Source organism: Malus domestica, chromosome 15 (genome assembly GCF_042453785.1).
Source record: "Malus domestica chromosome 15, GDT2T_hap1".
NCBI lineage: Eukaryota > Viridiplantae > Streptophyta > Magnoliopsida > Rosales > Rosaceae > Malus > Malus domestica.
In genome coordinates, this window is record NC_091675.1 from 7743819 (window position 1) to 7760537 (window position 16719).

Below are 16719 nucleotides of genomic sequence, written 5' to 3' on the forward strand. Positions count from 1 at the left end.
TATGCTCCCCCTGTTTATGATTCGGTGCGATTATCTTTTTAACAACGATCGTGATATTTTGACAATCCCATTTGCTCGGTGATCTTGTTTTAACTTGAGACATCTTTGATGGGAAATGGACGTATTATGCATTTGATCGTAACTGTTTTCTCTTGACCCTTCTCTCTTTGCGAATATCTGTTGGGGATTTTAAACAGATGATGTCTTTTTTACCTCTTTTCTATCTCTTACGTTCATTAATCAATTGGAAATAACTGCATGTGTGAATTTGTCCAAGTGTAAATTTGATGTGCCTTTTTTTTTCTTCTGGGATATGTTTTATTTCATCTACTTTGAAGCTCTAACTCTTATCCCTTTGGACCTGCAGGTGGCATGCTGTCGCTTCATGGACATGGACATGGGATGCACAAGACGAAACATGTGGGATTTGTAGGATGGCATTTGATGGTTGTTGTCCCCATTGTAAACTCCGTGGGGATCGCCCGCTAAATAAGTCGCTAACATTACTGTCTTTATGCCTTGCAACATGTTTCACCAAATTCTTACATTCTATTATTAAGATCCAAGTCCACAAATTGAGATTCATGTTGATCTGTAAACATGTGCTGGTCGAAAAGTGAAGCTCTTGTTGCATGTGTCCACATGGTTGTGCTTTTTTTTTTTTTCACACTTTCCACTTCCCTGTCATGATTTATGCGGGTAGTTCTATTCTTCCATATATAATGGCATCAATTCGTAGCATGCCTTGATGCAAAATATTATGGAATATACAGTTCAATTCAGTGATAATATTATTTATTCTACTTTTTAGTCCGACACTGCACCAAACGCTATATTAAGCTAGTTCAGCTTAGTCTAGTATAAGCTAGTCCAGCTTAGTCTAGTCTAAGTTAGTCCAGCTTAATCAAAGCTAATCCAGTTCAAGATAGTCCAGTGCAACAAACGCATCCTAAAAATATTCTAGGAAAGAGAAAACTAAAGACTAGTTGTACTGCATTTTTATATTTATTGCACTTATCCTATTAGGCTTAGGAAAACATAAACATTGTCCAAAATATTTTATTTTTTGTTACTTATTTTTTCATCAAATACGAAATGACATTTGTGGCATGTACCATGTCATTAAAACTTCACTACTTAATTCCATCTTTGATTTAATTACTTTAGTATAGGAAGAAAAAATGCAAAAGAAAACTTAAAACTTAATTATATTGAATGGCAATTCAAAACTATAATTCAAGTCACGAAAGATTGTCAAATAAAGCTCGATGCACAACTACGCAAAATTCCAATAGCATAGCCTCGTCTTCGAAATTGCACCAAAATCTCATATGAACTGTAATGTACTCAAAATCAGTTTTAACGTGTTTATTTTGGTGTGAGAGAAAACTAAAGTTAATTAGTTCATACTTGAAATTAAAACCGAAGGAAAATTTTTAAACAATGTGACATTTCAATTATACTGATATCAGTTAGATCAAAGAGGGGATGTATTTTGTTCAGCTTCAATACTCTTTCGTTATTGCTCAAATTCAACTATCAACTATGCTTTCACCAAAAAGCAAAAAAAAGAAAGGCCTAATCGGATAAATGGTCTCCGTGGTCATAAAGTATTCGGATGATAGCCCCTGTGGTAAAAAAATTCGGATTTAAACCCCTGTGGTCTAAGTCTGTTAGGATTTATGCCCTTCTGTTAAATAATGTTGACGTGGCTGCCACATATATGCCACGTGGCTGCCAAATGTCTGCTACGTGGAAAAAATAATAATTTTTATTTTTTTTAAAAACCTGAATTTTTACAAAAAAAAAAAAAAAAAAACCCAGAAGCTCCCCCCGCCCTCTGCCCGTCCCCCCCGTACTTCTTCTTCCCGCCGGAGACCAGCTCCCCCCCTCACCGCGCTACCCTCCTCCCTCTCCTTTTTCCTTCTTCTTCTTGTAGATCTGGGTTTTTTTTTTTTGTGTAAAAATTCAGGTTTTTTTTAAAAAAATTAAAAAATATTATTTTTGCCACGTGGCAGACATTTGGCAGCCACGTGGCATATATGTGGCAGCCTCGTCAGCATTATTTAACAGAAGGGCATAAATCCTAACAGATTTAGACCACAAGGGTTTAAATCCGAATTTTTTTACCACATGGGCTATCATCCGAATACCTTATGACCACGGGGACCATTTATCCGATCAGGTAAAAAAGAAATTATACATATACTAAAACCCAACCGAAAAAGTTACTGTTCATTAACAGTGTGCTTCCCTTTTTGCCCCTGCTTGATTTGTTTAATTTCGTTTGGACCATTTTTACACGTGTTGTCATCGATGCTTCCTGTCTCTTTTCCTCTTTTCTGGACTCTTCTGCTTCATCTTTTTCTCTGTCTTGCAACCAGCCACACCATCCATTCACTCAAAATTCCAAAAATCTTAAAACCTCATTTCCTCCAGCCAAAAAATCGCGATCACCCTTCACCCGTGGAAATTTTATTCGGAAAATTTGCAACGGAACTCCGCCGCTCTCAATTCGAGAACTCCTCACTCTAACTCGGAATTTCAAGGCGCATTCAGACCTCCAACAAGGTTTGTTCTTTAGCTTCTCTTTTTCTTCTCTCAATCAACTCACAATTTTACCATATTTCTTTGCTTGATGTCTTGACTTCCATCTGGGTTTCCTCAAATCTGTCAAATTTCATAAACCCAGTTGGTTTTTTATAATCATTTCGTGTTTAAGCAGAGATTCGAACCCGTAGTAGTCCGAATTGGGGGTGAATGTGGTGGTGTTATTCTTCCGTCTCCGATTTGTTTTCTCTAGCCGTACCGCTTCATCTTTTTGGTTGTTCAAATTATTCAGCCTCTTGCTTTGTTGTTCGCGAATTAGTTATCAAAGTTGTTTTCTTGAAAATCAATAAGGGGTTAGAAGCTTCTACCCATTTTTAATTTGATCAGAATTTGTTCTGGCCTGATCTAACCCAACGTTTCCAGGTGAGAAAGCTTGCTTAAATTTCGATTTTTATTGAACTCAAGTATACTTCTTCAGTTTCTCAGGTTGGTTCGAAGGAATTTTTTTTACCCAAAACAGCTAGGGTTTTCTGGTGAGTTTTTCGGGTTTGTTTTGTTTAAATCTAGGGTTTTGTGATTTTGGATTTGCAAATGGATTGAAATTTTCTTTTTGTGATTTCACCTCCCACTCAGAACCTGATACTCGCTCACCGGTAGAGCAGCTTTCTTCTCTCTTCTTCTCCAACAATGGTTGCTAATCCACAGGGCATCAAGGTGAGTTCTCTTACATATTTGTTTCGGGTTTGGTTTTTGGGTTCTCCTTTCTTTGTTCAAATTTTTGTGATTTTGATTTTGAAAATCTGGGTCAAAGAAAATTTTCTGAGCTAATTCATGATATTTTATGACAGTGTGGTTTATTCAATTCTCTTTTGGTTGGAGGTATGAATTTACTTGGAAATGTTTATATGCAGGCTAAATATGCCAATTGACAAACTATGGGCTATCTACCCCAGGCAATGGTGAACTACTCGGCACTGTTGGGTTGGGGCGACGGCACAGAAAATGAATTCTTCACCCTTGAGCAACTTGGTTAGTGAAACTTTTGTCACTCTCTTGCTCCCTATCATCTTGAGAAACCTGCTGCTCAGCTTATGTGTGATATTTAGATATCCAAGTGTTATGTTAGACTAATTTTGTACTCTATTTTCAATTGGTTGCGTCAACAAAAGTGGTGCCATTTTCGACGCTACCAAATTAAGGTAATTTTGGCTTTTAATCTATTATATGCCGAGAACGGTTGCTAATTTTTGCTTCTACCTAGCATTCCCCTACCTGGAGAAGCAGATTGAATGAACATTTTGCAGTTGCATGTTTTCCGTAGTATCCCAAATCTAGATTTAGATTTTCATGATTTAATGTGGATCGTGTCTTTTGAGAATTTAGGCTGCTTATAGAATTCTTGAATTAAGGGCATTACTGAAGCATTGACATTTCCTGTTTATATTTTCTTTCCATATTCTTACAAACTAAAGGTGGATGAATGGTCAACACTTAAGAGCACTTCCATCTGAGCGGTTGACAAAGCTTATTGATGAGCAATGGAAAAGCACAGGCGTCCTCACGGAAGCAGAGGGCCCATTTATTGAAGTAAGACTCATTTATTCCACATTTTCAATTTTCAGTTAATTTTTTGTTTCTAAGTTCTTGATTCTTCAATATTGTTGTAGGTGACTCCTCTCTTTCGAACAAGATTGTTTGTGGTTTACAATCTTTTAGAATAGGTCTGCTGTATTTGGTTATAGAGGTTATTTTCTATTTATTTTTTAGTTCGTGGATTGTAAACACTAGAAAGCTAAGCCTCTGACTACAGCTTCCCTGAGCCATTTTGAGAAGGTAAAAAGAGAGGGATACTTTATGTTCTGTTTCTTTTGTTTGTTCTTTTAAAATTTAAGGTTGTGTGAATTGCAAATGTCAATAATCATGAATCAGGAAGCATTGCTCGTCTAATTGTGGAATTTAGAATCTAATCTTGAGGTTGTAATTATGACACTTAAAGTGAAACAAATGTGGTCCAACATTGATCCAAAACATGACTTGCTGGTTTACCACTTTTGTAATTTGGATAATCTTGTGAAGAATTTCTTTGAGATTTTTATAGTGGTTTCTGTTTTTGGTGGGTAAGAGAATGGAAGAGTATTTTCTGTGTTACCAATAGTTCAAAATAGTAACTAATACTCATGCATATATTCGCCAGTGAAATACTTTCCATTTTTAACTTATCCTTGGGTAGGAAATTTTGATAAATTTATGTTTTTTTCCTCCACTCCTCAGTGTTTTCGGGCGATTGGAGCTGACTATGGAGAAGGTTTTGAGAGTTTTGGACATGTTGGACCTCTCAAGGTTGATGTGGTGTAATTTATGGAGTTATATGTATAGTAGTCATTGTTTTTTATGCTCTGTCGAAATTAATTTACTAATTATGTTATGACTTACTACTGTTAATTTTTACTGTGGGTAGGAATTTTTGGAAGACAAAAGTCAATAAGATTTTCTTAAACGAATACAATATGTCGTGAAACTGGATGAAGCTTATGGTCTTATATTCTCTTTTGACAATGTTGTGGTAAGTTTCTATAACACTCATTAGTTATGTGTTTCAGGTTCTGATGGCTAGAAATGAAAATGTAATGAACTGTGAAACATTGTATTTATGACTTCTTACTAATCAAGAAAAAGATTTAAACATGCAATTATTAAAAGAGATCTAATTGTATAACAGTTACTTTTTTCGGCAAGGGTTTTTGATTTTTTTGACAACTCTATTCTCTCTTTTTTTTTTTTGACCCTGCGTAAAGCGGGAGCCTTGTGCACTGGGTACGACCTTTTTTTTTTTTTTTTTTTTTTGAGTTGCATGTAATAATTTATGGTCAATGTGATCCCATATCTATTTAATTAATTATATTCTTAAATCATGTAGGAAGACTAGCAAGTAGCAATGATGTTGTTTTCTAAATAGTTACTCTTCTTATCGCAGACCAAACCATTGAGATAATAACACTGCATGTAACATTCTTTCGAAGCAATCCATATGTCGATATTGGTAAGTATCGTTTTTCTATTTGTCCTTTATGATATATTTGTTCACATTGTGGTATTTTGACCAACATTTTGTTATTATAAAGGAATTAGCTTCATTTTTCACAACTTGATATTTCCAATTTGGTGGATGTACTTTAGTAAGACATTTGAACACGGTTGACCATCTATGCACAGTTTTCAAATTATAGTTTTTGTTTTGGGATTTCTTTAGTCATGTTAGAAGTTAAATTGCAAAGATAAATTGCAAAGACAGATGATCAGTTGTATTTAATATTTTATTTGTTTTCTTTGGTTTAGGTTTGAACTAAAAGAAACTAAGAAAGGAATGATGCACAGTCACAGTGATATAGAACACTTACATTGCAGCTTCAACTATACAATTTTTGCCACCCCAATTGATCGACAGGTATATAACTTTCTATTTACACCCTACCAAAGAGTGTTTTCTCCTATTTTTCATCCAGCTTTTATCTATTATACATTTGTCATTTTTCGATCTTTGTTATACATTTAAGGTAGTGAGACAAAACTAATCAAAGAGGCAAACGCACAAAAGTTGATGAGGTGCTATAAAATTGCTGAAAAAGGTAACCATGCTATATTCTTATTTTCTTTACAGTATAATTCCATTGTCATATAAATTTATTTCATATGTTACAATATTTTCTTTCCTTGCCTAGGGTGCTTTCTTAACAATCAACAGTAGTGGAGAAAAACTTTGAGCGTTGCAGTAAACAACATTTGTCGTATTTTGTCATTCTAGATAAAGTAATAAAACTTCTACAATTTTTGGTGTCTGTTGCATTTACATCTTTGAAACATAATCTTTCTTACAATTTTTAATCCCGCAGCAACGCGCGGGTAAAACTTTCTAGTTATGACCTATGCACCCATCAACAGTACTTAATTTGTATGCTAATGAGCACTACACGTTGATTCAAAATAAGACTATATAATGAATCAAAATTTGGGATTATTTTTCACAGGAACTAGGAAGTGGCTTTTGGGGAAATTATCAACTAGGTTTTTGAAGGGTACTTTTGGGATTTAAGAAAAATGCTGCCATAAATTGGCATGCATCAGACATCAGTGAAGAGTTTGAAACCCAAAACTGTAGACAAAAGTTCTCTCTCTCCATTTTCATCAGCTAATTGGCTCAAATCAAGCTATCTCCTTTAGGGAAAAGGAACCTCGCCGGATCCTTTTCTTAGGAATCCTAGGGATTTCGTGATTGTTATCGTTCATCATATATTGTGCGGTCAGTTTTTGTTAGGTATATGATGAACGGTTACCATCACGGGATCCCTAGAATCCTTAGGTAAAGGATCCGGCGGGGATCCTTCCTTTAGCAGTGGGTTAAACTATATTCAAAGTCATTCATCTTTTTTCATGAAACTTTTCCTATAGTATTAAAGATGTTATTTTTAGGGGTCGGAAAAATTTCTGGATTTGTTGCTTTTGTTAATGTTTTCCCTTTTCTTTAATTAGTTGGATTGATTTATCTTGTACTTTTAAGCTTTGAATGAATTTGTGGTAGATGGAGATGTATATGCTGCTGCAGCATATAGATCATGAAGTTGTCGACCTTAAAATAGAAAAGATTGAAAAAAGGCTCGAGTATCTCATGAATAAGCGTGAAAGGTTAGCTATTTCAATGCAACACTCTTTAAATTTAGCAATCAGGGCGTGTGCCATTTATATGGCCATCTTCGGATTTGTGGTAGCTTACAGTAACAATTCGGAAAGGATAAAATGCAGTCTCATTTACTTATGTGTTGCCTTTGTATCTTGTGGCTATGTCTTTGCATTGATGCTCCACCCTTATATGTCAGTTACTTTAAAACCCACCAAAAGCTTTTTATTGTTAAGTTGAAGAAAAAACGAGATTTGCTAAAGTTGGGCAATAGGCAAGGAAAATTTCCAAACGACACCCCAAAATTCTACTTAATTGGGCAACTCTCAAAAAATGGAGATAATTAGGCTTGTTGAGAGAAACTCAGCTCAAGCAGACAAACTTGGGAAGGTTTTTCTAGGTTTCCTCGTCGGAGTTTTTATCAGCTTTATTTTCATGTTCACAATTGATCCTTGTAAATCCGCACCTCCAAACTCATACATATCCCACCGCATCTGGAATCTCATCCCCATACAATTAGTTAGACTTGAGTAGTATGTTTGTCCTTCTTGCAAAATATATGAGTTCGGATATGTAATTATTGGAACAATTGTTCCAGATGCATGTGGGATGTATGAGTTTGGAGGTGCGGATTTATAGGGATTACTTGTGAACATGAAAATAAAGCTGATAAAAACTCCAAGGATAAAGCCTAGGAAAACCTTTCCCAAATTTGTTTGCTTGAGTTGTGTTTCTCTCAGCAAGCATAATTATCTCCATTTTTTAGAGTTGACCAATCGGGTAGAATTTTGGAACGTCATTTGGAAATTTTCCTTGCCTCTTGGCCAACTTTAGCAAATCTCTTTTTTTTCTTCAAATTTTTTTTCTTTAACTTAACAATAAAAAGCTTTTGGTGGTTTTTAAAGTAACTAACATACAAGAGATGGAGCATCAATGCAAGGACATAGTCACAAGATACAAAGGCAACACATAAGTAAATGAGACTGCATTTTATCATTTCCGGATTGTTACCATAAGCTACCACAAATCCCAAGATGGCCACATAAATGGCGCACGCCATGACTGCTAAATTTAAAGAGTGTTGCATTGAAGTAGCTAACCTTTCACGCTTATTCATGAGATACACGAATTTTTTTTCAATCTTTTCCATCTTAAGGTCAGCAACTTCATGATCTATACGAGGCTATGACAACAGCATATCCATCTATCTACCACAAATTCATTTAAAGCTTAAAAATACAAGATAAATCAATCAAACTAAATAATAAAGGTCGTACTCTGTGCACAAGGCTTCCGCTTGACGCAAGGTCTGGGAGAGGTGAAAATCCAACTAAATAATAAAAAAGGGAAAATAAAACATTAACAAAAGCAACAAATACAGAAACTTTTCCAACCCCTAAAAATGACATCTTTAATACTAGAGGTAAATTTTCAAGAAAAAAGATGAATGACTTTGAATATAGCTTAACCTAGTGATAAGGAGATACCTTGATTTGAGCCGGTACGCTGATGAAAATGAAGAGAAAGAACTTTTGTCAGTTTTGGGTTTCAAACTCTTCACTGATGTTTGATACATGCCAATTTATAGCAGCTATTCATATCATGTTTTTGTACCACATTTTCATACCTGACATTTGATGTGGACAGTCATATCATTATTTAATAAACTAGTTAATTAAATAATGATTGTGGTATACGAGGAGCCTTTCTCCTTCATTTCCTTAAGGTTTTGCAATTTTTTCAAATGATATGGTTGTCCACATCAAATGCTATCTAAGATGGTATGAATATCATTACTCTTTGAGCAATAACAAAAGATTATTGAAGCTCAACATGTCCCACATGCATTTGGAACAATTATCCCACACGCATCCGCACCTCCAAACTCATACATCTCTTTATCATGCTTGCATATCCACCTTTTGATAGGATTAAGAGTAAGATTTTTTTTCTCTCATTGTAAAGTTATGTAATGAATTGATTCTATAAAAAACAGTGCTTGAATTCTCCTTTAAATTTTTCAAGTTCTCCTTCGAGTATTTTGGGTAGTCCTTCGTATGACATGTATTTGTTTTTATTGATAATGAGTTTATTGTGACTTTTTTATGACATGACACCTCGCCGACAACAATTGTAACTTGTATGTATTGATACATTATGGACAACATTACCACAGTCAACTATCTAAATAGTCCCTGACATGCCCCTCCCCCTGATAATTCATGACTTCACCATTGGTTGGGCTCCTTTTTCTTATCATCAATGATTATATTTGCAGAGGAATTGAAGTTATGTGGATGAAACAAGTTAATTAATTTTGTGTTATCATGAATGATTATATATCCCAGACGTTTCGTGTTCCTTTTATCGTTGCTGTTTTTCTTTTTATCATGAATGATGATATATTCGTGTTCCTTTATTATTGCTGTTCTTCTTTCCTTGTGTCGTGTATGTTGGGTCACCTTCACATTGACGGATGAAGAAGAATAAGGACTCTACAAATCTGCCATTAGTTTTAGATTTAGGTTTTTTTGTTGACACCTCATAAATTGTTGATTACACCCAATTTAAAACTTTAATACTGAATTAATAAAATGTTATAATGAAATGACTATTTAGGCCTAAAATTTAAGACTTTGATTTCTTAATAAACCCCACAAATCCAACGTGAGATCAAACTTACACCCCAAAAATATTTTTCTTGGAGCTCTCAAATTAACCTTACTCTCAGACTTCCTTTTTTTTTTATTAACCGTAACTGATTCATAGTTTGACACGAAACATTAAATTTGGTGCTAGGATTACCAATTACTACCATGTAAATATTAACGATAGAAAGTTTGATCAGGTAAATGTTTTGCCACATCCAATGCAAAATACCTGCTAATTAGAGAATGATAATATGTATTCATGCCAGATTTATAGGGCCGGACTTTTTCCAGGACTTTTACTCTTAGTGCAAGTCCACCGGGGGTGGGATAGGCCGGCACCCAATGGAAAAAACAGGCTGAGACTCAGCCAATCCACTCCAGCTCATGGAATTGACTGGCACCTAGCCCAAGCCAGTCCACAGGCCGGCCTAAAATCCACAGACCTTGGGACCGGCTCAAGTGACACCTAGCTGACGCCAGCGTGGTGTCGGAAGGCAAGGAGCCACGAAGTCGAGATAAACAGATACGCTTTGGAAGTGGAAAGCTGAAAGCTAATCTTTATCGTCATTAACAGCCGTCAAAAAAGGAGAAGCCGGAATCGCCGAGCGAGAGGGTGGTGGCGGTTGGAGATGTTGGGATTGGCGGGAAAGGGAGGAGGGGGGTCGGATGGAAGTGAAGGGATGAAGAGAAATGATGTTTCTTGGGGAAAGAAGAGAGCGTGAAGGGGTGATGAAGAGAAATGGTGTTTCTAAGCTCTTTAGCTTGGTGCCAAACTTTATAATAAAAAATAATAATATTTTAATAAAATTGACTAGGCTATTTTTTGTTAGGGGTGGAGATGCATTGACCTATTACTGTTCATTGGAATATATTACTGTTCATTGGAGTGGATAAATGGGCTAGGTGCTGGCACAAAGTCCTTAGGGGTGGACTTGCTCTTATATGAATAATCATAGATATGTACTTATATCCACTCCTATAGTTTTGAAGTAGTCGTGGAAGCAAGGGTTGTGGTAGTTCTGCAGGTTCCGGCATCGGCATCGTAGAGAAATTTTTTGTATTTTAATTTTTCATATTTATGTGGGAATGGAGTATGAGGGTATTTTTGGAAGTTAATATAGATGTATTAGGACAATTTTTTTCTTTTAAAAAGTATGTGTGGGATGTGTTTAGTATATGAGGTTTAGTTAATAACTAGCTATTAATGCCCGCGTGTTGCTGCGGGAATACAAATTGACTGTCTAGCAATGTATAAATTTGAGTTAGTATCAATGTAACATTAATTATTCTAAATAAAATTACCATAGTGAAGGAAAGAATTTTATTTGCCATAGAAAAATTGTAGTTTTGATACCTTACAAAGGTAACTTGTTTAAAATGATTGATTGGATAGAACTATTGTACCACCTAGAGGAAAGAAAACACAATGAGTTACTGAGATATTCTTATACACAAAAAGAAAACACTTGAAACTGAATGAACAAAATATTCAAACGTGGAAAGCACATCATGAGGGATAATCTATTGTTTTTGGCCAAGTGAGGAATGATATCTTGAGTATCGAGAGAGAAAAAAGTAGTTCAACATTATTTTATGATACATGTTGGGTTAGTCTTGTATTTCACTTTATTTATACAATAGACTACTGATATGATTATAACCCTGCCAATATCACCCCTAGTATTGGGTGTCCATCTAATCTAACTTAAATTTCTTCTTCAATCTTGGATATACATAATAATACAGTTTAAGTTTTACCAGACAAAAAAATTGTCAGCCTAAATGGGCATTTAGTTTTATAAATAGATGATAAAACTGCAACTTAGTTGAATCGAAGACAATGAAAATTGAATATTATTTACCATAAACTGACATGCAAATTTAAATGGAAGAATGCAAATGAAGAGAATTTGCTTCATCGTGTTCAGCAAGGAAATAAATAGTGATGACAACAAATTACGGGCAAAATCTATACGATATGTTACAAACCATGATATAAATTATTGCATCAAAGTTGTATCCTAAAAGAAAATTCATACTTCTATATGAACCCAATGTATGATTTTTGTATGTACTTGGTGGATTCATTCTCTGGATGAGTTTCTCATACTCATCATCCATGTTATGTGAAAAGCTCATTCTAACTTCTACAGCAAGTCACCGAAAAAAAAAAGAAAAAAAAAATTAGACAAAAGGTTGAGAGAATAAAAAGGAATCAATTGGTATAGGATTTGGATCAATGATGTTAATTTGTTTATATAAGTGATTTGGCTGTGTACCAGAAGCTTCTTAAGCTCAAGTTACAAATTTTATGCACATTATAGATATTTAAATTATGGAGAGTGGTAGCATACCTTATAATTTTTGCAAGCTGGACATGTCCATTGTGAACAGCAATATAATTTTTTTCCTAAGGCATTGGAAAAAGTATATTTAAACTTGTAATCAGATTAAACTGTAATTATATGATAGAAAACCATACAGTACAAAGATTGAAAAAAAAAAAAGCCGAACACAATTAGTCTTGAAAAAGACTTATTAGTCAAGAATGGTTAATAACAGAAAATACAAATCACCGATGGAATAATGAGGAAAAATAAGAGCAGCCAAACTTGTACAGCATTTAGGGTGAACTATGGTAATTTGTTGATATAACTGATCTACATCATTATATCTGTTGGTTTTTCAGCAGAGAAAAAGATTTATTTTGCTTTTTCCAAATGGAGTCTATGTTAAATGAAGTATCATTGGTCGTTAAATTGTTGGTATTATACGGTGAATAAGCTGGAATAATTAGTTTGGACAACTAACTGGAAAGGTGCTTAAAAAATGTATTGAATACACTGAAACAGTTCTGATTGAGAAATTTATAAAATGTACTAACTAATTGAAACAAACTGTTTGATTGTTTAGCTGCCACCATTGTTAACTAAATGATATGCATCATATTTCTATTGAACTGTTGTTTTCCTGTTTATATAACTCAGATTAACATGTGGTAGATAAGTTAAAAAATGTAAGTAACCACATTGTGTAAGAGCATTTTCTTTTGTGTTGGATATAAAATTGAAAACAGTGCGTTAATTTAATAAAAAAACAACAGATACAGCAGTATTGTAATATGTGTTTTTTGAGTAAGAATTTCTGTTTTCATGTGTGGAGGATTTTAGTGCACAATGGGAAGATTTTCTATGTCAACTTTACTGAACACAAAGTATTAAACCAAGAACTAATCTGTATTTGTGGAGGCATGTCCATGTATTTAACTGTAGTAAAAAATGAAGATCTATTTATCAAACTTGATGAAATATGGTAATAAGCTAACCTTTGGAGGACTTGTAGTTGTTTAATACTGGTGTAACCTTGTGCCAACACAGAAAAACATAAAAGACAAAAAATATAATAAAAAAGCGAGGGGCAAAACAACCATTCAACTGTACAAATGTGAAAACAGCAAGGGAAACAGAGGAAAGCGAGGGGCAAATGGGTCCAGCCACTGGTCATCAATAGTACTCAAAACTGAGTTTTAGTATACAGGATGATGATACATGTAAGTCTTGAATCGATTAAAAAAAAAACCTCTAAATGAGGTCTACCCTATCCCTCTCTTATACTCTTCTATCTTCCCTTTGTTTTCCTCCCCCAGTTCTAAATCATTCTTCCACCGTTGGCATCTTGATTTTATCTCACCTTAACATTTTATATCCAACCTGCAACCGAGCTCTCTTCAAATTGTATTTAAAATAATGAAGTGCTTGTATAAGAATGGTGCAAAAAGGAATAATGCAATCCAATTGCAAATCGGTCCAATAAAAAATTCAAACAAAAAAAACTCCTCATCTCTCTCATCAAACAAAAATTCCCAAATCCAACAGAATTCTTGATCACAACACATAACATAAACTAATAAAACATTACTCAAATAACGATTTAATTTTTAAAATTTAAAATTAAAGAGAACTAAATACAGATACTTGGAAGAAAAAAAATGGAATGATTCCATATGTAAATCTCACCCTCAACAATTTTAAAACACAGTCATCCCAGTGCAAACAGAAGGTGGAAAATGTTGTCCCAGTACAAACACAACCTACAAAACAAACAAACCAACACACAAAAAAAAACAAATGATCAATGATAAAATTTAGAAACCCTACCACACAAAATCGTAAGAACAACATAAAAATTACCAATAAAAGTAAGCAAAAAACACACACGGTCTGACAATAAACGTCTTAACGCCAATGATGGCCTCAAACCCAAACAAAATCCCAAATCAGTTAAAAAAATAGTGAAAATGAACTGAACCCATGCCTCTATCATATTCTTTTCATCTGTTTTCCTATCCCAAATCTCTCTTCCATGCTTTCTCTGCCGCTTTCCCCTCACTCTTAATCCCATTTTCTTCCAAGTCTATAATAAAAACCACATGCATAAACACGCTAGAAATTTGCCAAAACCCAAAACATAGCCTAACTAAAAATCTCACCGATTAAAAGTTTCACCAAAAAAAAAACACTCTATCTCTTTGATCAAACGAAAACTCCAAAACCAATTCAATGATTGATAACAACACATAACAGAATCTGACCAAGATTTTCCTCAAGGGATATCCCAGAATTTAAATTCACTCTAAACCCATTTCCTAATTCTCTTAATTAAAGGCAACCCAGAAACAAAATAATGAAAAAAAATGAAAAAATTATTCTCAGTATCCAAACAGCTCAAAAGCCCAGAACCAAAAAAAAAAACAGAATACCTTTGCGGGTTTGGATCTTTTTTCTTGTAATTGTTACAGTATTGGTGTTGCGCCTCAATTCGTGGTGTTTCCGTCGGTATATATCGAAGATGGGGCTGCGGGTTTGGGTGACGAAGAACAGGGTGAGGATCTGAGCCTACAAACAGAATCACAAAAAGCAAACATAAACACAAAACCCATCTTCAAATCTAAAACCACAAAAATAAATAAATAAAACACCCACACTGAGAAAGCCGTAAAACTCACCAGGAAACGCCAACTTTTCTGGGTAAAAAATTGAATCAGATCTAATTGCACCGTTGTCGATAATTCCTGAGAGAAAGATGGAAGGTTGGAGGGCGAGAAAAATCAGCGTTTTGAAGACAGAAGGCTAGAGTTGGGAATATAGCAGAAACTGAGAATCGAGAGAGAGAGAGAGAGAGAGAGAGAGAGAGAGAGAGAGAGAGAGAGAGAGAGAGAGAGAGAGAGAGAGAGAGAGAGAGAGAGAGAGAGAGAGAGGTGAAAAGAAAAGTAGGTCAAAATTGAAACAGAAGGGAAAAAGTGAGAAGAAAAATGGAGAGCAGGCGTCGCACAGCGATGGTCGACATGTGCATCCAATGGGCAAAACCGTAATCTCACTGTACAAAGCTGACCACAAAGAGGAAAGCAAGGATAAATCGAGGGGCAAAACGGTCATCACACTGGTCATCCACAGTAACCAGCCCTTACGAGTTTTAGCATTTATGATTTGTTTAATAAAACAACCCTTTAAAGATTTTATCCATCTCATTTCCTTTAGCCATGCACCCGTCTACAATTCTAATCGTTAAATCTGATAATCGTGGATAACTGCCCGAATTAATTGAATTTGGGTATAAAAATTCTGGTATATTTTGGGTATAGAAAAAAACCGTGAATATTATTCGGTTATGGTTTTAGATATGGTTATAAGAATCTCCAATCCATATCCGTACCCAAATCCGAACCGACTGATATATAATATTAAAGTATTATATAATATATGTATATGTGTGTGTGTGTATATATATATTCATTATTCATCGAATCCATTACCTTAAGAATACAAAAAGAGAGATGTTATTCTCATCTCAATGTTTTATCTTCCCACCCACCTTTTAATTAATTTTTTTAATTACAAATTTGTCCATTTGCAAAAAAACTGATAAGGACATTAATTATCTTGCTTTGCTTAATTTTTTTTTAAAAAAGAAAAAGGTTGAGCGTGGGAGACGATTTGTCTACCTTAACCTCTAACTCATATTTTCATTTCATTTCATTTAGAGAAAGTAAAAAATATCAATGGACTTAGAAGATGACTTTGTCATTGAACATGCGGAAGATGACGTATATACAGAAGAGGTAGAAGATTATGTTTCCATTGAAAAGGTAGAAGAATAATTTGTGTGTAGGTCATTTGAATTTGTCCATCAGATTTTTACATTGTCGAATTCTTTTGAATTTGGATACCTCTGTAGTTTCCATTTGCATTTGCAGACCTTAGTGGTTTTTATTTATATATTATTTGTTATATTTTTTAAGAGACAATTTTATAATTTCATATGGATGTATATATTAAAGGTTATTTTAGGAATAATAGTGGGTGGGGAAATAACATTTTAATTTTTTAACTTTTTAAAGTGTGTGGAATTATAATGTGGGTGAGAAAATAAGACAATATGGTGGGTCTAGTAGCTCTTATACAAAAATTGCATTGTGTGAGTTGCATTTTATGGCAAAGTTCAATAGTTTTGATATAAATTAAAATCTATTAGAATTTAATGGTATTTATGTGAAATATCAAAGATCAATCAACATTATCAATGTTTAGTTTTAATTTTCATGCTCCACAAGATCCATTAATTAAATCATTTTATACATCAAATATTTAATGACGAAATTAATATTTACTAAATTATCATGCGTCAATTGGCACGAATATATTTTTGTACTAAAGAAGATGGATATAACCGTTAACTAATGGGAAATCCGTTATCTAGTGGGTATGGTTACGGATAATATCTGATGGTTAATTTGCAATTATGAATATGATTAATTTTCATGATTATGGGATGAATATAGCATTTCCG

At 34.3% G+C, this 16719-nt stretch overlaps 2 long non-coding RNA genes across 16 annotated transcripts; one reads left to right on the forward strand and one right to left on the reverse strand.

The window, feature by feature from the left end:
* The first annotated feature begins 2345 nt into the window (after positions 1–2345).
* On the forward strand, positions 2346–16200 carry LOC103444664 (uncharacterized). 15 transcript variants are annotated; one of them, XR_003769122.2, is made up of 12 exons: positions 2346–2571; positions 3029–3083; positions 3184–3264; positions 3462–3579; positions 3720–3749; positions 4023–4137; positions 4218–4383; positions 4822–4890; positions 5009–5113; positions 5525–5590; positions 5887–5995; positions 6105–9238. It is a non-coding gene; the product is annotated as an uncharacterized lncRNA (long non-coding RNA). The 15 variants fall into 15 exon arrangements; XR_011576687.1 differs by lacking the exon at positions 4218–4383 and adding an exon at positions 15914–16200 and having other exon boundaries at positions 2351–2571; positions 6105–6176; XR_011576686.1 differs by lacking the exon at positions 4218–4383 and adding an exon at positions 10704–11192 and having other exon boundaries at positions 2351–2571; positions 6105–6176.
* Positions 13640–15057, reverse strand: LOC108169565 (uncharacterized). Its single transcript, XR_003769127.2, has 3 exons — positions 14879–15057; positions 14633–14768; positions 13640–13963 (listed from the first exon to the last, which is right to left on the reverse strand). It is a non-coding gene; the product is annotated as an uncharacterized lncRNA (long non-coding RNA).
* Positions 16201–16719: the final 519 nt, after the last annotated feature.